The sequence below is a fragment of the Takifugu flavidus genome, chromosome 17, assembly GCF_003711565.1.
Source record: "Takifugu flavidus isolate HTHZ2018 chromosome 17, ASM371156v2, whole genome shotgun sequence".
NCBI lineage: Eukaryota > Metazoa > Chordata > Actinopteri > Tetraodontiformes > Tetraodontidae > Takifugu > Takifugu flavidus.
This window is the reverse complement of record NC_079536.1, coordinates 7,622,834-7,649,772: the sequence shown is the minus strand read 5'-3', so window position 1 is coordinate 7,649,772 and position 26,939 is coordinate 7,622,834. Positions and strand designations below refer to the sequence as shown.

The 26,939-nt window shown below is 42.7% G+C and overlaps 1 long non-coding RNA gene across 1 annotated transcript; it reads left to right on the top strand.

Annotated features, from left to right (window-relative positions):
• The first annotated feature begins 476 nt into the window (after positions 1-476).
• Positions 477-26,939, top strand: LOC130514047 (uncharacterized). The gene is made up of 3 exons (XR_008946891.1): positions 477-685; positions 10,008-10,071; positions 23,832-26,939. It is a non-coding gene; the product is annotated as an uncharacterized LOC130514047 (long non-coding RNA).

Below are 26,939 nucleotides of genomic sequence, written 5' to 3'. Positions count from 1 at the left end.
GTGCACCTGTCAGGGAGGATGGATCCTCGTGTTGAGGTAGCCATGCAGATCACCTCCGGTCTTGCGTAAGATATGACAAGTACGCACAACTTGGGTTGCTGGTTCAATGCTGGTCAAATGCCTCATTGCCCTTTCCAAATAAACCCTGGTAATATCTTCTCTCTTTTTCTCTTGCCTCCTTTCTCTCTCTCTCCCTCCTTCTCTCGCTCTCTTCACACACACACACACACACACACACACACACACACACACACACACACAACACACACACACACACACACACACAGATGCACACACACACATCAGAAGCACTGAAATGCACCCCAGGGCCAAATCGCACAGAACAACCCCTCTGAGCCAGAGAAAAAAGCTGGAATCCGTTTGCCCTGATATTTCACCAGCACCAGCCAGGAGCAAGGGGGAGAGGGAAAGACAGAGAGGGAGAGAGAGAGGGAGAGAGAGAGGGAGAGAGACTGGGGCAGAGAAAAGGGATAGATAGAAAAACGACAGACCAGGGCTCTATTTATTGGGGGTGCGAGTAGTGTGCTGTAGGCTGTGGGATGGTCGGGAGAGTGCAAGGTGTTGCTGTTAGGTGTGGCTGGGTTTACAGAAGGGGAAGAGTATGCATAGATAGCATGGTAGAGGGAGGAAAAAGAGGGAGATGGAAGGATTGGTCATGCGCAAGGTAAGAGAGAGGCTTTGTTTGATTGTATGTGGGGGGGGGGGGGGGGTTGGTTAGGTGGGGATGGTGGGATGGAAGGGAGGGGGCCGAAACTGTCGTCTGTAGGGCTTATTATTATTGCAGGCAATCTTTGTCTGTGTTTGTGTGTATGTGTTGTGGGAAGAGAGACAGTTAGAGAGAGGGAGTGAGAGAGAGAGAGAGCGAGAGGGAGAGAGAGAGTGATGAGGAGATATGAGATTCAGCTGCGGGGTCATTATTTTCTCCTGACGCATGTCACGAGGTTAAAAGTAGGTTTGGAGCCTCAGACTTTCATCATGTGGGCTCATTGTCATATTTAACAAGACTCTGTGATGCAGGTGGGGCCACCTCCCAGCTCTGACTGGGGTGTCTTCCTCCACCACTGCTGATCATTTTGATTTGACTGAGAGGGGGTCTGTCCTCAAGTGCAAGACGCCAGCGCACATGCAAGCACCAGTGAGGCCTCAGTGGTGAAAATCTCTACCTCCACCAATGTGAGAAGACAGGAAGTGCACGGGCACGCTCCTTTTTAAAGGCAATTGAAATGAGGCTGCTTGAATATGTTGGATGGTTTCGGTAGGTTTCGGTGTTTACCCGCGCCGACACGCCATTTAATCCCAGCCACCGCGTGACATGCACAGAGGTGCAAACATGGTTGTTTCCTGTAGCAGATGTTTTACCTATTTTTGCTTCATTTTCATCTAGTCAGTGTTAATAATGAGTTTATTAGAAAATGTGTACCCTGTGAGGTCGAACCCACTTCTGTTGTTGTCAGATTTTGCCTTTGTGCTGAGCAGCGGTCTAACATTTTTTTTTTCTCAGTGTATTGTCACAGCCACACACCCCACTATTTTTCAAGCTATATTCAATATTGAAAGTTCTTTCTTTTATTAAGCCATCAACTGTATGTGTCCAAGAAGTTAATTATATATATATATATATAAAAAAGCAAATAAGATCTTCACGGAGAAATAAATCAGACCGTGGAGAGAAACACAGGAAAATTAGATTCCACTGAAGTCTTTCTAAGAAGTCTTTTATATTTTTTGGATTTTAAATAAATTTAAAACACAGCATTTGGCTCGAGTAAATTTCATCCATAATTCTTTTGTTAACGCGGGAGGGAAGTAATATGGAAAATGGCAGAAACACTGACAAAATAGAGGATTTTAGGTGGGAGCAATGCTATGCTGGCCAGAGTGGGAGAGGGGAGCATTTGTGGCAATTTCACCAAATTTAATAGGAGGACAGTTAATGGGCCTTTTTTATCGGCCACAGGCATCAATCAGAAGGTGTCAGGCGGCTGCTGAATCTGGGTTGTGGTCCTCTTCACAGATGACTGATTAGCAAGCCAAAATCACCAGATCCATCTTCCGACGGTCACTTTTATTACAGTCATTTTTAAAGTGACAGCGAGCTGCTGCGTCTCACAACGCTGGCCACCGCAGATGTGTTTGCATCTTCTCGCGCTCCCTCCATTCCCATCCTCCTCTTATTTTGTCACTCACTCTCTAGTTGTTTCCCCTGTGCCTCCCCTGCACCGTCTCCCCTCTCCTCCCTTTAACTACTTTTGTCTGAGTTTTTTTCTGCCTGTGTTCTCCCTCACTTGGCTGGGCAGGTTGAGGGGAGCAGGGTCATGGAGGTGTGAAGACAGACAGGGAAAAGAGGAGAAAATAAGACCCCCCCCCTCTATTGTCTGCAGGGTGTGTGCAGAATCCCCATATTGTTCGTTCTCCAGTGATGGCGAGAAATTCGGTTGCACTGTCCGTCCTGCTGTCTCACACTGGAGAATCATTCTTCTTCCCCAGTGCGAGATGAATGTAAATGAAAGTTTCAGCTCAGAGCGCGTTGGTCCCATTTGCGTGGGTCTAGTCGTACATTTTCAGAAGGCATCATTAAAGTTGAAGGCCAGATTTATTTTTTATTTTTTTAAAAAAGTGTCTTTAAGGGGTCCAGGATGTAATAATATGTTGCTTGGAAAGGGTTGTCAGGAGAATGACTTGGGGTAGAATTTTGTTTTGGAGCTTGTCAGTCAGATTTTCCATCGCTTCCTGCCTTAGCTTACTCTCGGGGTGTGTTCAAAATAAATCACAGCATCAAATAATCATCACGCGATCATTGAAAATGGCAGCCGAGCTATGTTTACCCAGTGGTTTTGCATACATGTGTTTGTGTTTGCGTGTTTTTTTTTTGGTTTTTTTTAGCAAGTGTGTACGAGGCCATACTCTAAAGAGCACTCCTGTGTCTTGGCAGCATATATGCTAATCACAGCTGACATCAATCTCAAAAACATCAGCCAAAGTAACATGTGTCTAAGATTACATTTACAATGTTCTGAGCAAAGAGGGGCAGCACACACACACACACACACACAACACACACACACACACACACACACACACACACACACACACACACACACACACACACACATATATACACAGAAGGAAAGTGGGTCAGGTGAAACAAGCAAACGTATTTCAGAGACAGCCTGCCATGTGCGATGTCCTCAAAAAACAACTGATTGAACAGCTTGTCGAAACATTAAGGCTCAATTTTTTTTAAAGGTCTGGAGTCCTCTTAAACACAGTAAGAATTGTTCCACCACATAAAAGTGCCCTTTGTTTTTCCTCTAAACACTGAAAGCTTTAAAAGAAGACTAATACTGAATGATCATAAGGCCGTGAGGCTTTGCAGCACTTGTGGAGGGAACGCAGCCTGTTTCCCCAGCCTGTCATGTGCACTGAAGGTAACCGAGGTTACATTTTACTGTGAAACATCTGAGCGTTGGAGTGAATCAGGTGGGTGTAAAATATGAGTTCTACTAAAAACCATTGAATGGGAACTTTAGATTTATTTGTGCGCGTGTGAATGTGTGTTGTGGGCGGGGGGCCAAAAGACATATGGACACAGGAAATCATGCTAATGGTGCTACCAGCTGTGACTTGCAAAGCGAACACGTGCGACTGTAGATGTACTGTGCTGTGACCCAGGCTTTTCACTGCAAACAAATAGCAGCGCTGTTTGAATTTTGGCCTCCTTACATTGCTTTGACCCTTTGACTGAACATTTGTCTGGCTGTGTGTGAGTGTGTATGTGTGTGTGTGTTTCTGTTAGGTACTATTGGGATTTGAACAGAAGCCACTAACTTTTTTGGACTTGTTTCTCAGTTATGATGTGAATAATTTAGGGCTTTTAAACAGTCACAAATTGTGATCAGATTAATCATGGTGCCAAGAACAGCAATGACAGAAGACAGTATCTGCACACTTAGCATGTACTTTATTTAAAGCAGATACAATGTCCAGATTAAAATAGTAATACTCTTGAATCTTGAGATACAATTAACAGAACCTTCCTAAAGCCTTTATGTCCATTATGATATTTTTTTGTGATGACCATAACAGTCAATTAATCAGATGTAGATTTACGGAGGCCCAAATGTTAACTGTCAAATTTTTTGGTGCAAGCTGGACAGGCCACATGTCCCGGAAGAGGACATTAATGTTTGCTTTGTGTTTACCTACTGTGTTGGTGGCTCAGAATTCTGCTGAGGGGGTCTGAATCTTTCTTACAGGGTCCATCTTAGAGCACCAAATCCCATCAATAAGTCAAATTTTGCATGTGCTGCACATGCCTTGGTTGCATTAATATTCTTCATCAAATTTCATCAAATTTATGACTTTCATTAATGTGTTAGTTTGAACAGCCCTAATACAAACATGTAAACATATTTATTTGGGTTTTTGACAACATTTGGGTCATACTGGATAAATAATGCTGAAAGTCAATGTTAAGAGAGCAAAGATAGTTTCTTAAGCATTAGGCATCAACAGTAATTTGTAGACATAAACAGTAATGAATGAGATGAGAAGGCAGTGAATCAAGTTTTTTTTTTCCAGTATTTTTACAGGAGAAATATTTGATGACATGTGCTAACTAGCGTGAAATTCCCTCTAGATTAAATGTCCGTGGAGTTCTGTTCCCGTTCAGAAAATACAATTTTTGAGCAATTGTTAAACCGCAGTTAGAGTCTACCCCTCAGCAAGGGAATGTATAGGAAAGAAACACACACAAGTACACACACAAGTACACGCACACACACACACATACACACACACACACACACACACACACACACATACAAACACACACGCACACATTCACATGTCATTCAGTAAAGTTCTATACAGACCTGATTCTTTGCATGCACACACAAGAAACATTTGTGAATATGTGTCCATATAATCATAAAACAGACTTACTCACATGCTGGAGACACACCAGGGGCTAAATCTAAAGCTGGAGACGCGGAGTGTGTTTGACTGATTATGAACAAATAGCAGGGAGAGAAAGAGCGAGTGTATTCACACTGCCACCTCCATTCTCTCTCTTGCTCTCTCTCTCTTTCTCAGACACACACACACACACACACACGCACACACACACACACACAAACAAGCACACACACACACACACACACCTGCCTCTTGATGGTCAGCGTTTGTGCTGATTATCAGAAGTTAAAAATAACACATTTTCAATATATTGGATGGTGGCAGCATTTGTTACTGATCTTCTGAAAGGGGAAATGATGATGGTGGAAGACTTTTAACACAGTCGATTAGGAAAATCAGGACAAGGATAAAATTCCACTTTAAGCCAGCATGGATTTCTTTGTGAAGTATATTTCTGTGTTTTTTTGAAGCTCAATAAACAGCAAACATGTGGTCCATGTCTAGACAATCGTGTGATGAGCCACCAGGATCGTTTCTGTGCATCCTGTGATGCAGTCGACATTTTCTGATGCTCAAATTCAAGATTCAGGGATGATAAGAAAGAATGAGCCATGATTTCATGCATAAAGTAAATTTTGAAAGCCTTTTTACAGGAGTAACCATTGCCAGTCATCAATTCTCCCTCAAAGAGGCAGATTCCGCTCATTATTGGACCTTGTGAAACACATAAAGTCAAAATAATGTAATTACACATTACATCACACTTTATAGAACTTTAATACCAAAAAGTATATAAAAATTTACATTTACATCAAAAGCAAAGTATTGAACAGATTTAAGCACCATCCAAGTGTACCAAAATTGTACCTTCGTGGTGTCTCCATCTTTCTTACGCAGCAGTTTCCTGCTGTTCTCAGGGGAAAGTTTGGACAGAATTTTAGAGGTCAGACTGAGGTGAGTTGAAACCAAGTTAAACTGGGCAGCTTTACAGGCTTTAGTTAAAGATATTCTAAATTCTGCTCAGCCAAGAGAAAACTTCCATTCAACAGCATGTTGAGAGTACAAGTCTCCCTCACCACAGTTATGCGCTTTCATTACATTAGGAGCACAAAAAGTCCTTTAACATCTTAACTGACTCATTTTAAAAGGTGGTGGTGGGGGGGGGGGGGGGGGGGGGGGGGTCCAGGAGGGAAGGCCATGTAACATGTTACAAGGATGGCGTTACCAGCGTTATCACACCGTGCACTGTTTTTTATTTCCACTTCATATTCTTTAATGAAAGGTTCTGTTGTCTGCTGCCTGACTGACTTTAATGAGAACCATTCCATTGTGGCAAAGGTTGGTTTTTAAAAACTGAACTCTGTGTTCTTCCGACCTGTGGGCGCGTTTGGGTCGGGGGAGTGGGCGTGGTCTCACAAGGCCTGTGCTGAAGACCTTTTGGGGGATCGCGATGGACATGATGTGCACCAAAGCACGCCTGAGTCACCCGCATAAATTCGTGCATGATGCTCTAATCCCTTATGCTCAACACTCCAGAATACCTTATCTGCTGGGAGGAGAGTTCAGAAGGTGTGACTATGAAAGAGGAGGAGGGAAAACAATATTTAGACGAGGAAGAGGAGGGATGAGAGGACGAGATAAAGGATTTTTGTTCTAAGGATGTGACAGCGTTTAACTTGCTCTCACGATTTTTCAACACAGTTTTGTTTTGAGGCGGGAAGTCCATGCCTGTGTGTGTATGTGTGTGAGAGAGATATCGACAAACTCAGCCTTTGATCTGTGAAGAGGAGGTGATGGTATCTTAAGAGATGGTTGTGCACAAATTGTGTAGCTTTAACCACTGGAAACAATTGTGTACTGGGTAATGTGTGTGTGTGTGTGTGTCTGTGTGTGTGTACTGAAAGCATTTCCTCAGAATAGCCGGTGAGTTGGACTACCTGCTGGCATGAGCTAAGCTTTAGATCAATAACGAGTGCGAGCGCATGTGTATACGTGTATATGAAAGTGTTTGTCGTGTGTGTGTGTGTGTGCGTGTGTGTGTGTGTGGGTATGGCTGCGCGTATATGTGTGCTGAGGTATCACAGTTATTAGACCACTTGCTATTTTTGGCTCTCTTAGTGCAACTTCGAGGTATTAAAGCAATCCATCTGAATGGTGGTAAATTTCGATCAACTGACAATTTTGTAAGTGAAACTAACAAGTGTTTGTAATTTTTTGATAAAATTATATCTGGGCTGGAACAAATTAGACATTAGAAATGACATTTAGGTCAATAATACAGTTTAGGAAACAGATCGGATCGAAACCAGGTGCCCAGTCTCACATATACGGCGGAGTTGCCATGGTGCCTGTGTTTCTTTGCATCTTGCTGTCACAGAAGTGGTGTGTGTGGGTGTGTGTGCGTGTGTTTGTGTGTGTGTAAAGCGCTGAAGGGCATGGCTTCCCAGCTTTTCCTTGGGGGTGACATGTCCATTACGCTTTAACAGGAGGGACGGCTGGCGTCTGAGCCTGATTCAGCCTAAAAACAAGCTCCGACAGTCTCGTTTATCTGCATGCTGTCCTGAAACCACTGGATTTTTCAGTTTTATTTGACAAAAATCAGTCCTCAACATGTATGTGAATTTCCACAGCAAACAGTCATTTCATAGGTGTCTTAGTGTGCCGAGGTCCCAGGAAACCTTCAACCTATTGGCCTTTACTTTGCAGCTCGTTGCTGCCAAGCTTAGCCTCGGGCGAATAAAATGCACAATCATGTTATATGGAATATATTATAAAGTGTTCGGGGTTTGATCAGATAGGGCAGCTGGGAGAAAGCTGCGAGCACAGTCAGGCCAATGATGAGGTCTGATCTATTTGTGCTGGTTAGCGGGATCTGATAACGGCTCCAAATAATCCAGGCGAGATTCAGACGGACAGAGTTGGATCAGACTGAGTTATAAATAAATTGCTCTGTAATCTTTAAATTATGCAAGTTGTGGAGCATAGTGTTAATGAGAGCTTTTGGGATGTACTGGCGAGGTCATTGTCTCTTGTACTAACAAGCTACTTATTTGGCTATGTCATATTTTGCTACGTGTAATATTTAAAATTTAAAAAGTATAAATTTTAAAAACAAGAGGCAAATGTCAGAGAGTATAGAGATGCTACCTCAGGATCATAATATGTCTAAAACCTGTTTACTTATTCTGTTGCTAGAAAATAAGGTTTTAAAGGAAACAATAAAAACCCAAAAGATCTATAGAACCATAGCGATGAGTCCAACTACAGTTAGCTTTCGCTCTGACTGAAACAGATGGCAGAACCAAAATAATTATCAATTACACCCCTTCAAAAGTGGTTAAGTGCAATACAAAGACGTTCACGACATCGCTGATGAGACTGTATGAAGAAAAGGTACTTAAATTTGGGCCATATTTGCAATTTTTCCCAGTACATTTAGACTGAAACTGACAACTAAGCAGGCAAAATATGAAATTAGAATCTAGCTCAACAATACTGTAAATAGGCACAATCCTAATCAAAAGTAAAGTTGTTTTTTTTTATTACTAGATAAACATTAAACGTGAGCTGTCCATATAAACAAGCAGAGTTTGGAAGCTTAATTTCTTATGCAGGCAGCAGCTTGGTGTCAGTAATGAGGATGTTGATTTTGGTTGTGATTATAGAATGGCTGGTTGATATTACTCAGCTGTGTCCCTGTGACCCTCCTGCTGGGTAACATGGACGCCAACTGCCAACATGTGAACTGGAATTACTCCCCATCCAATTAGTCACACAGCTCACATTCAGATCAGAGAATGTCCCGCGCAACAAGACATCAAATTCAGACTTCCTGGATTAACACGCCGCAGTTGCTCGTGAGGAAAAAGTGCAATTTGGCAACGGGGGTCAAAGGCACATCTGCTATGTGAATTATTCCTTCAAATTTTTTGATAGATGCAGAAAAAGCAATGTCTTTACAATTAAATTTCACTTTATTCCACAACTAACAAACAGGCTCAGGGTACTCCGACACACGGCAGCCTTTAACTATGCACATTGTATTTGTCTGTCCAAGATCTACAAACTTCTGTGATGCTAACATTCAATCACTGCACTCTTGTAAGCACACTGGATTTCAAGATACACTCAAAAAAATAGGCAGCAGAAACATCCCATACTCCCTCAAACACTTTAGCAAAAATGCTAAAATCTGAGCACTCCCATTATACATAATTTAAGGGAATCTATATTCATAGAAGTGCCGGGCATGTTGTGCTCAATGAGGTAAAACGCCCCTGTGTGGCTAATGGAATGGCCTGAGTTGCGTGATTGAGTGAAATGTGCTGGAAAGATTGGGAGGATTTTTAGTGCAGATAAATAAAGAGAAGATTCTGCTTTTTTTGTTTTTTACTGGGCGTCAGCATTAATGCAGCATCTCCCCAGGTGATCAGCAAATTCAGATCGGGAAAAGATGGAGAGATGAAGTGGCAGGCTAACAAAGAGGGAAGGAGTGGGTGAGAGGGAGGACGCTTTAAGAAATAGCCCGCCTTGATCCTACTCAACGTGCACAAGGGCCACACTATAGCATCTCATATATCATCATAATGTTGCCATTGGAAGGTTCAAAGGAAGGCAAGAAAAAGGGAGTGAAAAAATTGGTCCCTGAAAATTCAAAGTCAAAATAAGAGAGGGACATTTGGAAGCTCCAACAGTAGATGACTTGAGAAGGCCAAGCCTGTCACAAGGCATACACACACACACTTCTTACCTTCCATAATTTTATGTCAAATGCGACCGGGCAGCCTTTTCTTCTCACCTCCTCCACCCCACATCTATTACCTTTGGAAAGATGCAAAGTGAACATTTCAATTGGATTGCAATGGCCAGTTAGCGCTGCTTTGATCCCCACTCTGCTCTTTGAGAGCTCCATTGTTCCTGATTTACTGGCTTGATTTGCCTGCCTGTGGATAATGGCCACAGAGTCACAGTCTGGGCTTCTCCCATCAACCCATTTTCTCCTTCTCACAGGTCTGAAGCTCAAAACATCTACTGTATGATTCACGGTGATATATACCCTTATGTTACAGAGTCCCTGGTCCTCCGTCGAGCAGCGGCCTGAAATACGCAGCCATCAGTGCAGCACTGACTCAGGTATTCAATCCTAGTTTACATCTACCACATGCGTGCAAATTCCCCAGATGCCCCACACTGTTGTCTGAACAGGGGCCAGTAATACTAAGAAGTGGCAGATACAATTTTGTTTTGCCAGACGGTCCTCCGTGTCATCAATCACACCGCGACGTGATAAATCTGCGCGTGGGCCAGTTTCTTCTTCATCTTTAGGTCTATTCGAGTTTGGTGTTAGCATTGGGCAGCTCCTTGCAACAAAAAGTTGGCCTTCACGATTCCTTTGAAATGATACAGAGAAATCAGGAAGCAAATCAATGTTGCTTGGAAATGCTACTGAAAGACATATATTAATTTCAGTAAATATTAAGGCAGTAAGAAACTTCAGCAGGAGAAGAAAACTGTTCTATTTCAAAGCAATAATGTTTGAAAGTCGAGACAGGTATCAGATATATTATTGTAAATTGAATACTCTTAATATTAAACTCAAGTATGTGTAACAGTATCACATTATCAGAAGTAAGAAGATGGAAATTCCTCATATTTCACAATATTGTGTAGTTTTAAAGCCCATATCAGCCTCTATAGTTACTTTTATGAATTTCAGGCAAGTGCTTTCTTCTTGAATGTGCATTTACAACGATGACTTTTAAAGAAAGAATGGGGATTGAATGAGATTCAATCCCCATTCTTTATTGTATTGTTATTCATATATAATTGTACTTGAATTTATAGAAACCAAAGTAAAAAAAAACAAGTAGCAATTGCTGTTATTATGATTAAAATCCAGTCCTATTCAAATTTTGAACAGAGGTTTTAAAAAGACTTCTTGATCACGAGGTCCGATCTCTTCTGAAAATGCCTCTGATCATCGATCAACTCATTTACCCGTCTGTTTGTCTGTCTGAATCTACAAATCAGTGAATTCGGAGGGCCCTGCAAAAACGCCTCGCCACAGAAAACCCGGAGAAAATTTGCTCAAGTGTCTGGTCTCCTCCCAGATACAAATGAACAATTTGTTTTCCATTTCTTTCGAAACCTTCATCTGAGCCGTCTCTGCTTTGAAGTGGGGAATGGGAAGGGGTGGAGAGTGGAGGGCGGAGGGCTGGGGCGGTGGGGTGGGCACAGATTGTATGATACCGTGTTTGTCTTCAAAGAGTTCCGACTTGCTTACAAATGCACGGGCGCGCGCACCTTCAAGGTGAAACAGATAAATCTGCCGGAAACCCTTTTTTATGGCAATAATGAGGAGGATTTTTGAAGAAAGATGCAAAATTGTTAAAGACCACGAGGCAAAAGGCACACAAATTGAAGTTTGTCAACGAGTTGATGATATTTTTAGGTGCAAAGTAACATCCTTGCAGAATATCGGAGAAGTTAAGCTCAATGCAGATATCCAGTCTTCATGTATGTTTGCTCTTTACTCCTCACCACAGTTGGTCATCTTCAATAAATGTCACATATTTCAAAGTGCCACAGATTTATTTTTTATTAGTGGCAGCAAACGCTTGATTGCAGTCCAGACAGAAACGTCTTTTTCAGACTCAACACAAACAAACCACAAGGGGGTGAAAAAAGACAGAAAAACAGAGAAAAAAATGGAAAAAGCTCATCAGTTGTCCATCTGGCCGACGACATCCTTTGTAGCCTCTCTGTCATTTCTTTCTCATCTGTTAAGATGGATAGAATCTCCTCCTGTGTAGCTCTTCCTCCCCAGGATGACTGCTCCACTGAAGTCCCCGGAGACACCTTTTTTCCCTCTGTCTCTCTCAACGTCCTTTCTGTGGCTGCTATTTTCTCCAAACTTTATGAATTAGTTACAAGCCTCTTTTTTCTTCATCCCTTTCCTCACCTCCTCTCTCGCTTTGTCATCTCAGTCCAGGCGCAAATTCAACACCTGCCTCTAGACAAACTTTCCATCTCTCTGTCCATCGCTGGACAAGAAAATAGAAGGTAAAACTATAGGAGAAAAATTAGACAGTATATATAGGGATATATATATATGTGTGTGTGTGTGTGTGTGTGTGTGTGTGTGTGTGTATACATATATCCTATATACTTATATAAAGAAAGTTACAACTATAAAAAGTTGCAGCTCTTGCATCGGTAAATGAATTGCAGCTGTGGATAGAAAGGCCTCATGTCATCCACACCCCCCTCCTCACTTGAACTCTCTCCAAGATTGGATAGACACATGGGGTAGTGTAGTGTGTGCATGTACGACTCTGTCTATGTGCCACATTTATGTGTCCCACTCCTCTGTGACCGCTTTCCTGAACCCGAACCCTTTCGCGCACGCGCACGGGAGGTGGGGATGGTGAGCTGTGGCGAACGATGGGACAGTTTTACAGTTCGCCCGGCTGAATGTTAAACTTATATTTAATGTATGACATTTCACACAAATCATCCGACCACAGACATGACCCTGGGGTATTCCGCAGATTGCTTTTTCAGTGCCTCAGCAACTGTGGAATTATTCGTCCCAGAGAGAGCGAGGGGAGAGAGGGGGGAAAAAGCCTTTGAGTTTGGTGAAATGATCGCCCTCTCACTGCTCTGGCTATCCCAGACTGTTCTCCTCTCCCTCTCTCTCCCTCTCTCTCTCTCTCATATCATGATCGCAGAGCTGTGCCAAATTGAAAACATCTTGGCAGTCTGGAGGCTGTATGAAATAACCATATATTATGTGTAGTATAACACCCGATTGGATAGCAAAACAATTATGCTGTTTTTGCAGTCTCAAAAGATTCCTGTGCCCCCTCCTTAGGGCTCAGTACTTTTCATTTCTATGTTAAAAAAAAAAAAATCAGCGAGTGTGGAAAATTATCTCAGATTTGTAAATTACAGTTGGATTTTTAACCCCACGCCTCCTCCCAGCATCCCGTCCGATATGAGCAAATCTACAACAGTTTACTGGGGCGGATACACCCCGGCATGTCCATCTGTATGTGGATTATGGAAAACGCTGTAAATATCTCATTTAATTCCCGCTATGTGAATTTTTTCCCTTTCTTTTTCAAACATGCTGTGGAAAGAGTTGCAACCACAATCAGAGTTCATGAAGGCAGGGAAGGTCTTAGTCCATATCCCCAAAATGCTGCAGCACTCAAAACAAACACATCCCCCTCTCAGTATTTGCTGTCCTAGCTTTTCAAAATGCAGAAAACTATACTGAGAGGGCTCAACGTTTTCGTTGTCCGCTAAGCTGTGCAAAACAGCGTGTTTACACTGATGGGTTCCGTAGTTGGGTCATCCATTTTATCTGAGGGGACATTTTTCAACATTTGGCTTCAGATATGAGTCACGCCGTTGTCCACTACATCAGCATCAGTCTAGCGTCCCAAGGTCAAACAGAGGGTGGCATGTTTATGAAGCCCGCCACTTGTCACGCAAAATACCCACAAAGATATTCCACATTTTCGTTTGTTCGCCATACAAATAGATTCTACTGTGCATCGATTTTAGTCGTGAAACAGTTTGTAAATAGCAGAGATAAGAGGATTTGAATCTAGGCATCATGGCCAATTAAGAAGAATCAGTTGGTACAGCTACAACACCATCACTAGTGTAAACATCTCAGGACAGAGCGAGACCACGCCCACTGCATCGTCCATTTAAACACTCGCTTGAGCAAGTACCAAATGGAAAAAGCCCAAAAAATGCAGCTTAGAGTTAACGACACGCGTGTGCGTCTTTGCCTTGTTGCTAATAAATAATGGAGATAAAAAGATTTGGAACTCTATTGTGGCTAATTATGAGGGATCATTTAATTCAGCTGACAATGTCTGTGCAGCAAACAAATGAGAGGAAGACACACGAAAACCCCCAAAAACCTCACACAGGGCATCCGTCCCGCTGAAAGCACAAACACACACACACACACACACACACACACACCACACACACACACACACACACACACACACACACACACACACACACACACACACAAATGCAGTCATAACCCTGGCTGAACAGCATAATTATCAGTTTCCCCTCAGGGCTTTAGGAAACCTGTTCCTAATTGGAACCCAGTTGGGACCATGCATGGATTAAAATACATGAGGCTTCTGCAACAGGGGAAACACTCATGCCCACACGTGCACACTGAGGCCTACACACAAATTTAAGAAGACCCCAAAGAGCAGCATCTGAACCCCAAATATATAGTTATGCTAAATCTGGTATGATCTCCATTGTTTCACCACATGTGGGTCAAAAGCGTGACAGCACAATTCTCCGAAGCACAATTACCTCACCATTTCCCCCCCTGTTTTGTGTTCTGTTTTTCTTTATTTTTCTTCCGTTTCCCTGACTTAAGCTGTTGTTTAATGGACAGCAGCGTGACAGAAAGGAGTTTGGTATCAGATTGAAGCCGGTTGCCCTTTTTGCCAATTTGCGAGCAGCCTCCTCTGTACTTGTAAGATGGCCAATTAGCTGACCGTCTGACAGAGGCTCTCTGACCGTAGCTATTAAAACACACGCTTGTAGGCGCGTGCACGCATGCACACACGTGCATACACATACAGTAGAGCGCTGCCTCCGACTGTCCATCTCTATCTTCTGTGTCTGCGTGGAGTGTGCCTAGACCTCACCCCTCACCTTCTACGCACAATTAGGGAGACACACACACACACAGACTTGTGCAAACACACACCTTCATTTTCCTCTCCAAACGATGCTGTGCTTCCTGACCCCTTTCGGTCCACCTCCCACCCCCGCCTGGTTTTCCCCTCCGACCTGAACCTCCACATTTCACCTTCTCCAAAACCTCTCCTCCTCCATCTTCAACCCTCATCCTTCGTAATCCCCACCTCATTTACTCTTTCCTCTCTCCAACCTCCATCTCCTTTCAAACTTTCTTCTCTTGTCCTCGTCCTTTCATCTTCCTCTCATTTAAGCTCATCGTTACTGCACATTAGGACTATAATGTCACACTTTTCTCCTCTTTAGCCACGCTGTTTAGTAATGTTTGTCCTCTTTTTCTCATCTTACTATTTTGGCAAATTTAAATTAATTCAGTTTAATTCTGTTATTGGCACCAGGTTCCAAAATGTGGCAAACTGTTCTGAAATATGCAAAAATACATTTTAATATATAAAAATACATTTTAACATATCAAAACATAGTAAATGTTTTGCACATCCACACATTGTTAATGGAAAGCAGTCACCTAGCAAACGTGTTTTTTCATTCTTTAATGCAAAAGCTGTATTTAAAATCCTATTTGCAAGACAACCCCTTGTATTTTCCCTTTTGTAAACTGGAGGATTGTCAAAAAAAAAGAAATGCATATTTGACTGTGGCAAATTTCTGTGACTTGATAAACTACGTATAAACCCCTACGTATACGAACACACAAACACAGATGCACACGAGGGACCTTTCCCCTTCAATCTCAACCTTTATGCACCTCTCCCATGTCCACAACCCCCCTACCTCAGGCCCAAGCCCACACCCCACCTCCTCTCCCTCCCACCCCCACGTCTTTGTTGTCCATCAGAGTGGTGTGTTTTAAGCCTCAGCTCCATCCTCATCACTCGTCTCCCTCCATGGTCAAGTTCAAGGCTCCTCCAGAAACACAGAGGGATTTTTGGTTTTTTGTTTGCAGCAGGTTGCGGATGAGGTCAATAGTTCCTGAGGACTATAAATGCTCAAGACATGGACACCTGCATGCTTTACACCACACAGCCACATTCACCAATCGCCGCTACATTTGGATACAGTTTTGTAATGTAAAAATACAGAAAAAAATAACTGTGGGGTGCCAAAAATTTCAGAGGCATGCATTTTGATTAAATAATAAGAAAAAATGAATGAATAAAGTGACACCTACACACTCGTCCCGGTGCACCTGCTTCCTCAAGGTCTGTCGGCTGCAGTCAAAATGGTGGACACAATAACACTGGGTTTAGCTTTGATTCCTAATATGGAGGAAACAATTTTTTTTCCACGGGGCCACTGATATTTGGAGACGGAATTCAACCTGTCTGCCTTTCATTCTCTCTCCCCCTCACACACACACACACACACACACACACACACACACACACACACATACACCACACACACATACACACACACCACACACACACACACCACACCCGTCTCACTCCCTCTCTGTGTTTCTCTTTCTTGATATGTCTGGACATTACTGTGTTTGTCAGCTTTAAAAGAAACACGAGTGGAGTAGAAAGAGAGGCACGAATGAAAAATAAAAGATTTTGAAAATAAAATAAAAGAGGTGACCTGGACGTTAAAAACCGAAATAAAACACAGGTTTAAGTTTTTGTCACATGCAGCATCAAATCTGAATAAATAAAAAGGTAATTTAAAAGGTATGCCTTTAAAATATAATCCCAGTATGTGTTTTTCCATAAAATGGCCTCCCTTTTTTGCTATTATTAGAAAATAATACTGGCAGGGGGAAAAAAGTTCTGCTCTGCTAAGATTTATTTGCATTGTAAATGAAATCTGCACTCTATCTGCAATTATTTCTAATTAATTTTCACCTAATTCTTCAGAGACTATTTCAGCCCCATAATTTACACAAAGGAACTTCCTGCCTTGGTTTTCATAGCAATGATAATTATAAAGTTAAGAGGGTTTGCTAATTTAAAAATGCTATCTGCATGACATCAAATATACATCTTTGATCTCTCCCTGTCCCTGATGGGTAAATGTCTTTAATTATATTCAGGAAAAATTAACTTTCTTGGAATAATTAACAGAGACTCTTCTTTTGGTTTGTAAATGATAAGCTTAATTAATTCCAGGGACAAACAAAGTTTCACAGTATACACATATTATTACACAAACAGGAGGAAAATTCATCAATTACATATCAAAACCACCCTCACTTGGGCTTCCCAATACAATTGCTTTTATGCCGTATTTGCAAATGTGTGCAATAGATCTGCTATCCCCCCTCTCTCATACACACACGCACGCACGCACGCACACACACACACAGGACTTGCACTTAGAGCATTTTTTAAAATCTCTGTATACCATAAACCATAATCCTTACACAATGTCAAAATTGCACAAAGCACACATGACCCACATGTGTTCTTCACGATCATGTGGGACCTTCTCCATATCTCATTATATTCCCCTATAGCATATCAGCCTCTCCCTGGGTGAATGTGGACACATACAGAGGGAAAGAAAAAGAGTCAGATGATTCATATTATCTTTATCACCTGGCTACAGGAGCCGGCTCTCCTCCCCTCTTTCCTCCTCCCCATTATGTAAAACTATGGATTACGTTTGGTATGCGCATGAATCCGCACATTCAGTGGGGTGTGTTCGCATGTGTGTGTAGTTTGGGCCACTATAGCGTGCGTTTGAGAGAATGGCAGAACTTGAGGTGCATATACATCCATGCATGCATCCATGCACCCCCCCCCCCCCCCCCCCACACACACACACACACACCTCTCTCTCTCTCTCCCTCCATCTATCATGCATCCATAGGTCCATCAGCTTCGGGAATGAGGTGTGGAGAGAGAGAAAGAGAGAGAGGAAGGGGCAAAGGATACATGGGGAGGAAGAGAAATAAATTTTTCCCCCCCAACACATGCACTTTAAAAATGCACATACATTTCCATACATTGAAAATACACTGAAGTGCACACACCCTTGCTGATCTATCCCCAATATGCTCCCCCGCCTTACCCCACCACACACACACACACACACACACACACACACACACACACACACACACACACACACACACACACACAAACACCACAGCACTAAATGCAGCCAAGATGAATGTGTGTGTCCCACTCAGCAGGTGTAGGTGAAAATCTACCCCTTGCCATATTTATCTTCATAAGAACAGAAGGTGCGTTTGTCTGGATATGTACTGGATGCGTGTCTTGGGTTTCAGCATGTTTGATTTTGAGTTTTTGCTGTCTGTGTGTATGAGTGTGTGTGCATGCGTGCGTGCGTGTGCGTGCATCTATTTACCTCAACTCAGGTGAAGAAGTAACTAACTCCTGGAAAGCAGAAAGAAAAATTAAAATAGTTTCTTTATTCTTATGTACTGTAAAGAGTGTTAGCACCCAAACGAAACGAGGAGCCCCGCGTCCAAAAAAAGAAGCTATTCCATCAGGTTGTTTGACCCTTTTTTCTTTCAATATAAAAATAAATGCATTGACATACTGCTCAGATTCAAATAGTTTACAGTATATTTGCCATCCGTCAGGTTGCAAGGCTTTCCGATGCCAAATACAACCGGCACAACCTTTCAATAAAAGCAGCCCGAACACCCGGCCCTTGTAGATAATAACGGCCTGTCGCAAGAGAGGAGAAAGAAACCCGAGTGTGGTATTATTAAGCAGACTGGTTTGTTCTGGGGAAGTGTTTTTGGCTTTTAAAAAGTTCCATTTTGCACTCCCCGGGCGCTGCATATGAGGTACCCCAGGGAGGCGTATGCGTGCATGTGTGTATAAAATATTCTGACTGAGCTGTCTAACAGCTCATAGAGCAGGAAGATGTGTCCTGTCTCCTGCATTCAAATGTGAGTGGGTTTTTGGGGAGCAAAAGTAAACAGATATGCTTGCTTGAACACACATGCGAGGATGCGTGTGTGTGCACACACCTGCTGTACAGACATATGTGCATGTATGAATATGAACGTATGAACACTCGCATGCAGATATGAGACGTGTGTTTCTATTGTCCTCCCGTATTTACACCAAAATGTCTCCTCGGCTCGACTGTGCAGTCAAATGTGATGACATCACCCGGATATTATTTTTAGCATCAATTTAAAAAATGTGGGTTTTCAAAAAGATGTCATACAAGACACCAGAAAGCACATGGCGGAGAACGGTCCTTTCTCTAGCTGCAAGGCTACTGTTTTATATGGCAGCGTTCACGTCTGCAGGCCTACGTTCTCGATCCCCTCCTTAAGCTTTTTAATGCTTTTCCATATCACACCTGCAGTATATGGTGTGTAATAAGATAGCCCAAGACAATGAACTGTCCAGTTGCCAAGGGTGTTAGCTGACAGCAGGTTATGGAGGAGGAAGAAGAGAGAAAGAGAGAGAGAGAGAGAGAGAGAGAGGTCGCATGAAGGGTAAGATGAGGCCCTTCAAACAAAATATGACCCTTGAAAAGCCTTGCCGAATGTGCGATCCCAATCCTCCCTGCTACCATATTTCCTTCTGCTCTTCCCCCTCCCACTCACACCATTGTCCCTCCTTCCCTCTTGCCTCTCCGGATCCGTTTGCGCACAGATGTGTTGTCTGTCACGACCGCGATGATAAATTAGCGCGGGTGTTGCTGTTGAAATAGGAGCCTGTGTCTGCAGTGTAGAGGCCGATCTGGTGGACAATGCCATGCTTGAACGGCCGACAGCTCAGCTGTGGCCTGGTCTGCGGAATAACTTCGGATGAGCTTGCGTCCACGACTTACTCTGCCTTCAGTATCAATCTGAGAGGCTATTAAAGAGCAAGTCTAAATGTATTCCAGCCAATGAGTTAGTAATAGTTTTTTTGGGGGGGTTGTTTTCTTTGCTTTCCTGAAAACAGCATCGAAAAACAAGATAAAAACAGGTTTCTCAGGTAAAAAACTGAGAACATTAACTTTTAAAACAGCATATATGCAGAAAATAACTGAGATGAGAGAGGGTCGCGTACAACTTTGTAGGCTTCACAGTTTGTAAGGAAGTGAAGGAACATTTCAGATGAGCATGTTTTCATGCTCAACAGTATACGATCACAATCATATAGTTGTCTCCTCACCTGGAGCGCTGCAAAAATTGGTTTTCAAGTATGTGTGTCTGCTGAGGAGGGCTGCATCTATGTGTGTCTGCTTTTTTTCTCATCTTTTTTGAGAGTGATTCCTTTACCTGCAGGCTTTCGTTTTTGTGCGTCTGCTTGTGTGTGTGTGTGTGTGTGTGTAGACATGTGTTTCTCATGAAGGTCCATGCCGAGCAAATTAATTCTCAGAAGTTGCGTGGCGGGGGCTCTCCTTCCCTTTGAAATGGGGCATACTGCTCCCTGTAATCAATAAGTCAAGCCATCTCGGCTGCATGTTGCAACCCCCCTGGCACACAGATGAAGGAGCCCAATTTACTCATCATAAATTCTGATTCCCACAATAAATATGAGAGGAGGTCCCACGGTATTAGAATATCTGGAATCTCAGGGGCGTTTGAAATGCTGGCTGCCCCTCGCCCTTGACGTGGAGTTGCTTTGTTGGTTAGAATATGCGTTTTTGTACTGAATAATAATGATCTCAGGTCAGGAATATTTAGTTGTGATGTAAGATAAAAGTCGGAAAGGCGCTCTATTGATAAAATAAAATGTAAATAAATAATGCAGGCACTTCTTGAGCGTACAACAAAATCAGGAAAAAAACGATTACAATCTTTTTTTATGCTTTTGACAAAATTCTGTCTTTTCCAAACCTTACTTTTTTCTAATGAACTTCGACAGGCACCTCCAGACAAATGGTGACGTGTGCAAGTAAAAGCATGTGACATTGGGAACACGCTAATCTAATGGACAAGGGCTGTCTCTCCTGTTTAAGGCCCCTTTGCTCACTAGGGTCTGCGTGCATGACAAGTGACCTGGGGAGGGTAGAATGTGGCAACAGCACGACACACCTATAGAGGGCAGGGTGGTGTGTGGGGTGGTGGCGAGAGGGCTGCTGAAGCCGTTTCCTCAACGGGAGGAAGGTAAGAATGGAAGATGTAGGAGAAAGTTTGAGAACACACGGAGAGAGAACGGCTTGAGAACAGCTATGTGCGTTCATTCGCACCTGTTTACAAGCACACACACATCTGTATGTGCATGTTATCATTAGCATGCACCAATAGGAACTCAGGCAACTTGTCATCCCTAACAGCAGTGGCGTTCTATCTATCTTCTGTCTGCCAAGGACTTGGAGTTCCATGGATACGTGACATTTACGAGGCTCCCATGAGTCCCGGTACATGTTGCCCCAACGACGGATACAGCTTCAGCGCTGTGACAACAACAAACACTACAGTTACATCCAAATCTGAGCGGCCTGCTATCTATGCACAGAGAGCAACATTTAAACAAAAGATTTCTTCAGCTGATAAAAGAGGATCGCAGGATGAGAAGGAGGAGGAGAACGAGACTGAACAAAAGCCAACCGAAAAGAGAAAGTAGCTTTCTGTGCTGATCAATAAAGCAGTCTTCATTTATAAGGCAGTGTTAAGAGCCCTAATTCCTGGCTTGTTAGCTACATGTGAGTAGAGCTGTGCGGGGTGCTAATCCATAAATCACCGCTTAGTAGTTCATCAACGAGTGCATGGGATCGAATGCCTCCAATTAAGATTCCTAAATGCCTGGCTAATTATGCTCAAAGTGCAGACCTCTGCCTCTCTCACACGATCACACGCGGTTGGAGGCAACACACATACATGGAGAAGGAACATAAAAGCAGCCGCACGTTAATGACGGAACACACAGTCTGATTGGGAAAGCAGTTTAGCAGCAGAGTCACATCTTTAGCACTTACAATCAAATGCATTTCAAGATCTGCGGCCAATAGCACCGATGGAGGGTGTTAATCGGGGAGTATTTCAAGATGAAACATCATGGGAAAACAGTTAGGTGAAAATGTTATCAAAATGTCAAATGCAATTAAATGAACTCACCTTCAGAGGGTTATTCATGAGGCCTTACAACATTATAAGGCCTATTTGTTACATTTTATGAAATAAAACTCTTACACAATTCAGCAAATGTATTTTCTTTTATATAAAACCCTGAAGTGTGCATTTGGAGGAGAAAAGGACTTGTGAAGAATAGGAAGAGATAGCATCTGCTTCTGGGCCCCCTGCCTCGGCCACAGGTCTGAAGAGCAGAGCGAATTGTGTCTGAAAGGGGATGATACCCATCGGAATGTTAATGGCCCTGAATATTTCAGAGGTAGGATCATCATATGGCAGAAGGAGGACGGATGGGTTTCCCGAAAGCGTTTAGCGGTCGGAGCTCCTCTCTGTTATTGTAAACCTGGAGTTGAAGATGATTTCAATGCACGGCTAACAAGGTCCAGTTGCTGTCTGGTTGTCTCCCTCTCTACATCTTCCCTCCTGTCTGACCCTGTAAGCTTTCTGGAATTTTGAGGCGAGTCGAGACGGATCCCTTTGTTTTCCCCAACATTTGAGGCTCATTTCCTTTTATTTAGCTTTGAATCAACGGAGCCACCAAACACAGCTCAGGACAGAAATGTGGTTGTTGCGCTCCTGCGTCTGAATAAATCTCCTCGTGTGCAGCTCCTTGTAACAGGAGCCAACTTTACTGCAAAACCCTCTCAAAAGCAATAAACACAGGTAACTCCTCATGACTCCTTTACAATATTTGTCACGGTGAAATATCAACAGGGATTACACACATGGTAAATCCGGTTACCATGACATCAATGGGTTGTATGGCTTTATTATGCACGCAAGCAAGAAAATAGGAGCGATTGCTGCAACACTTCTCATAAACATCTGGGAACCACTATAGGACCCTAATTTCAGTCAGAAGGACTTTGTGTTAGACCTTGAAAAATGAAAGAGGATGCACTTTTTTTGTTTGAAAGACCCTGATCAGAAGGGAAGGGAGTCTAAAATTAAAAGAATTATTGCATGCTCCCAGATGTGCACAAGGAGGATGACCTGGGAAAGACGGCGGTGTCCCCCATCAATCATTGCCATATGCTTCTAGAGAAATGGATCCTGCAGGACACTTCATATTCCTCTTTCTGATTAGTTCATTTGAGAGATGAAGACGGCGGGGGAAATGAATGGTGGCGCGTTCCGAGATGGACGGCGTAACCCGAGAACAGAGAGGGTTCAATGTCAAAAATTAAGGCCCTCTATTTAAGACTTCATGGAACCCCCTCATACACACACACACACACACACACACACACACACACACACACACACACACACACACACACACACCTTTCCCTCCCTTTTCCCCTTGCACCATCTTTTCTTTTCTGAGGTTGGTGTCAGGGAGCGATAGAGTGAAGGGAGTGCGTTCTTAACTCTGATCAAAGGAGGGAGAGAGGAAAGATTTCCTAATGACTGGCATTCACCCTCCTTTCTTAATCCATCTCTACTCTTACCCTCCGTGGTCTCCCGTCTCTCCCCTCTCCCCTCCACGTTCTCTCTCAGGGCATTGGTAATTATCGGTGAGGTCTTAGTGACTGCAAATGAAATTACCATTTAAGAGAGAGGGAGAAAGAGACATCCCCTTTACCATAGGAGAGGGCTTAAGTGAGCCAGCTTGGATTTCAGCTATTGATTTTTAAACTGCTGCATCAGAGAGTGTAATGCTTTCATAATTTCAAATAAACTGTCTGGTTACCAAGTACTAATGAGAGAAAACCTGAGAGCCCACTGGACGGACTGGGAGACCTGTGGGGGTTAAAGTTATGTGTTGACACCTCTGCTGCGAAATTAATGTTAATGTCCGACAGACATCGTCATTATTGTGCCAGTCGTTTCGCAGCAGCTGCTAATTTTTGAAGGTTTCAAATGGTAATAATGAGAGAAAGATGTAAAAGTGAGGTGTTAAATACTGGAAATATTTTCCATTATCAATATATAATTTTCAGGTTTTTTAGCTAAATATAAACATGTGAGGTCAACAAACCTGCAAAATTAATGACAGATTCCTAAAAGATTCCAAAAAAATCATCAATGGTGCTAGTCGACACACAACAGACGAAAAAGATTTTTTTGAATAAGACTGCATAAACCTAAATTTTCTCTGTTTTTCTCTGTCTCACCACAGAATGTCGACCGCAGGCCATCGGAGGCAGCTTAGAAATCTCTTACATCTGGAAGAGCCATAATTCACAGGATTTGGCCTAACAGCCATGACAGGCATTGGGGCGGCCAGGAACAACTGTGTCCTGTGTTAACTCTGTGTGTGTGTGTGTGTGTGTCTGTGTGTGAGAGAGAGAGAGATACAGAGTGACAATGTGCGTGTAAATACTTGGAACTCTTTATTTATGTTGTCGGGACTCGACTGTTGAAAGTGTCTCATTAGGACCTAAAATCTAAATAACTTGTTCCAAAATTGTAGACATATTAATGAAAGAGCGAGAGATATTTACATCATAATTTCGCAATACTGACAACTGTTCTTACACAATCTAAAGACAAACATTACATACCGGTTGCTATGGCTGCGCTTGGGGTGGACCTTTATTGTTTGTTTGTTTTAATAGAAAACACTGAACTATTAACAGTGACTAAGTAACCTAATCTTTATAGAATCATTCAGTTCAATCGTGTTTTATCTAGCCAACGTGCAATCACAGAAAAACAAAGAAAACTGTCAAAAACAGTGTGAATCACACTGTAGTCCACTACACAAATAAAGTGAGGATTATTCAACAGTCAAACACTCTATAAGGGGCTGTACAGTACAGTGTGTTACGCAACAAAGTTTGGGATCTATACGCTCAACACAGTCCCGCTAAACAGAGAAATGAATTTTCAATGTAATATTTACTGCTTTTCACATGTTTCTGAGCATATGAAGGCAACAAACAGACTTGTAGCACCGTCCATGTGTTCCTGGCGTGCCAGAGGCTCCCTGTGTCTACCCTAAATATTACAGCCAGACAGTAGCTATCACTTCCAAGCCTGAAATCCCACATTCCACATTCCTGATTCCAGCAGCTCGCCTGCTAAGCTGGGCACCACATGAAGAGCCATTGTTAGAGAGAGAGAGAGGTCATGTATCTCTCTGTCTGCCTGTTTCTGTCTTTCTCTCTCAGTCCTCCTGTTTCTTTCCTTCTCTCTCACCCACTGCCTGTTTTCCTTTATCTCTTTTACTTCCTGTGCTGGGCTTTGTTGCCCACTCTCCCACACACTTTTTCTTGCATTTGATTGTATATTTCTCTCTATACCTCGGCCCAATTCCTGTCTCCCACTGATGCTGTTAGTCTGCAGCTCTCCTCCTCTCTTCAAGGCTCTTACTTTGCCTCTTTTCCTTTTGTCTCTCTTCCTCTCTCCCTGCGAGTCTCCAGATATTCATGTAGAGATTTTCTCACATGTTAGATATAGATTTACGACCCCAGCCAGATCCCTGTGGCCACTAAATTTGATACCATTCACTAAGCCACATTGTTTTTCTGTGTGTGTTTGGGCTCGTCTGTTGTGTGTGACTGTGGGTAAGTATGTACGGGGGTGTGTGTTCATGCATTACAAGGTGGAGGTGGGTGACTTTTAAAGGGTTAGCTTGGGTACGGTGGGCGCAGAGGAGGAATTTACAGTTTATTGAAGCAGAGCAGCATGAGTTGTGTGTGTGTGTGTGTGTGTGTGTGTGTGTGTATGTGTGTGTGCGCGCGCAAGTGAGAGTGCCTGTGGGTACCAGGTGACCAGGCTAACCTCTTGCCTGGTGTTTTGGATTTAGCCTTTGGATAGCGTCAAGAAATAAAAATGGAATCCTTTTTCAATTACAAATCAGAAAGTAAGGGAACAAAAGCAGGAGGCCAAGAAAAGATGTGTTTTGTGATTTAATGCTGCCAGGCCTTTTTCCTAACGGGAAAATTCTTCAAATTCATCTTTGAATTTCAATGATGTGCTCTTTTAAAGAGTAGAAAAAGATGAAAAGCTTAATGTCACAATAAGAATTTGGGATATTTAAGGGACTGTAAATACTTCCTTTAATAAAATCATTGTAGACAAACACCAATGAACCACCCAAGAACAGAAATAGGAACACAGGCGAACACCTGTAGAAGAAAGTCATTGTGCTTTTGTGCCTGTTATTAATCCTGACAGGAGTCGGCGTAAAGGTGCATATTTTATTGGCCGATGATTGTAGCTGTGTATTCATATCTCTGAGCTCGAATCCTCCCATCCGTCAACAAATTCCACAAGTTGTCACGGATGGGCCATTTTTAAAATGGCATTGTTGAGCGGAGAGGATTGTAATATTGCTGTTTGCCTGCACGATGCGAGCTGGTATTCTCCTTTTTGATGTTTGGCTAGAAGGAAATGGAGAAAATAAAAGCCTCCCAGGATAAAGGTGCGTTCTTGCACTTTTGAATGTGTGTACGCGTGTTCGCTCAAACTGTTTATCCGTCAGTCAAGCAGAGCGCGTGCAAATTGTTTGCGCTAGTGCACGGGCGCAGGTATTCTTTTGTGTGTGCATGCGCATCGTCATCTAAAAGCCGTATCTGGTTTCAGATCAAATGATGTATGAAGAAGAGAAATGACAGAGAGAGAAAGTGATAGCTCTTTAATGTTGCCTATCTACCCTCAAATCCAAATATAAGACCAAGAACACGTGGAATAGGCAAGAGTGTTTTAGGGGAGAAAGGAGCGACATGAAACGCGTATGTAGAAAAGCTCTGAACATGACGTCGGCTTTGTAGCGGAAGGGGGGGGAAGTGTCACACCAAACAGGAAGTAAGAGGGTAAATTGGATGGAAAGAAAAGAGGAGGCAAGAATGCGAGATGAAACGATGGCGCCCATTTTATTGTTTGTTTCTGCATGCTATGGTACAGTAACCTTTTTTTGCTTTTTAAGTCGTTCAAAGCTTTTTTTTTAATCCAAGTCAAATTTTGCTCCTTTTTCTGCTCCGCGGCTTTGAGATTTAATTCCTGCATCCATCCAATTAGCTGCGTTGTTTTCGCACCCTAACACATCACATTATCATTTTGTGCCCCAACAAAATCTTTAAAATCTTTAAATGCTTCAAAAACTATAGGTATAGATAATATGTGTATCCTAGCTGCCCTGTGCACACTATGTGGTACACCTCTTTTCTTCTGTCACTTGCCTGTTTTTTTATTCACTCTCCTTTTCTGTATCTTCTCACCTCTCAAAATCTAATGAAACAGACAAACTATGTCAATAATAAAGGTTTTTTGATTCTTCCTA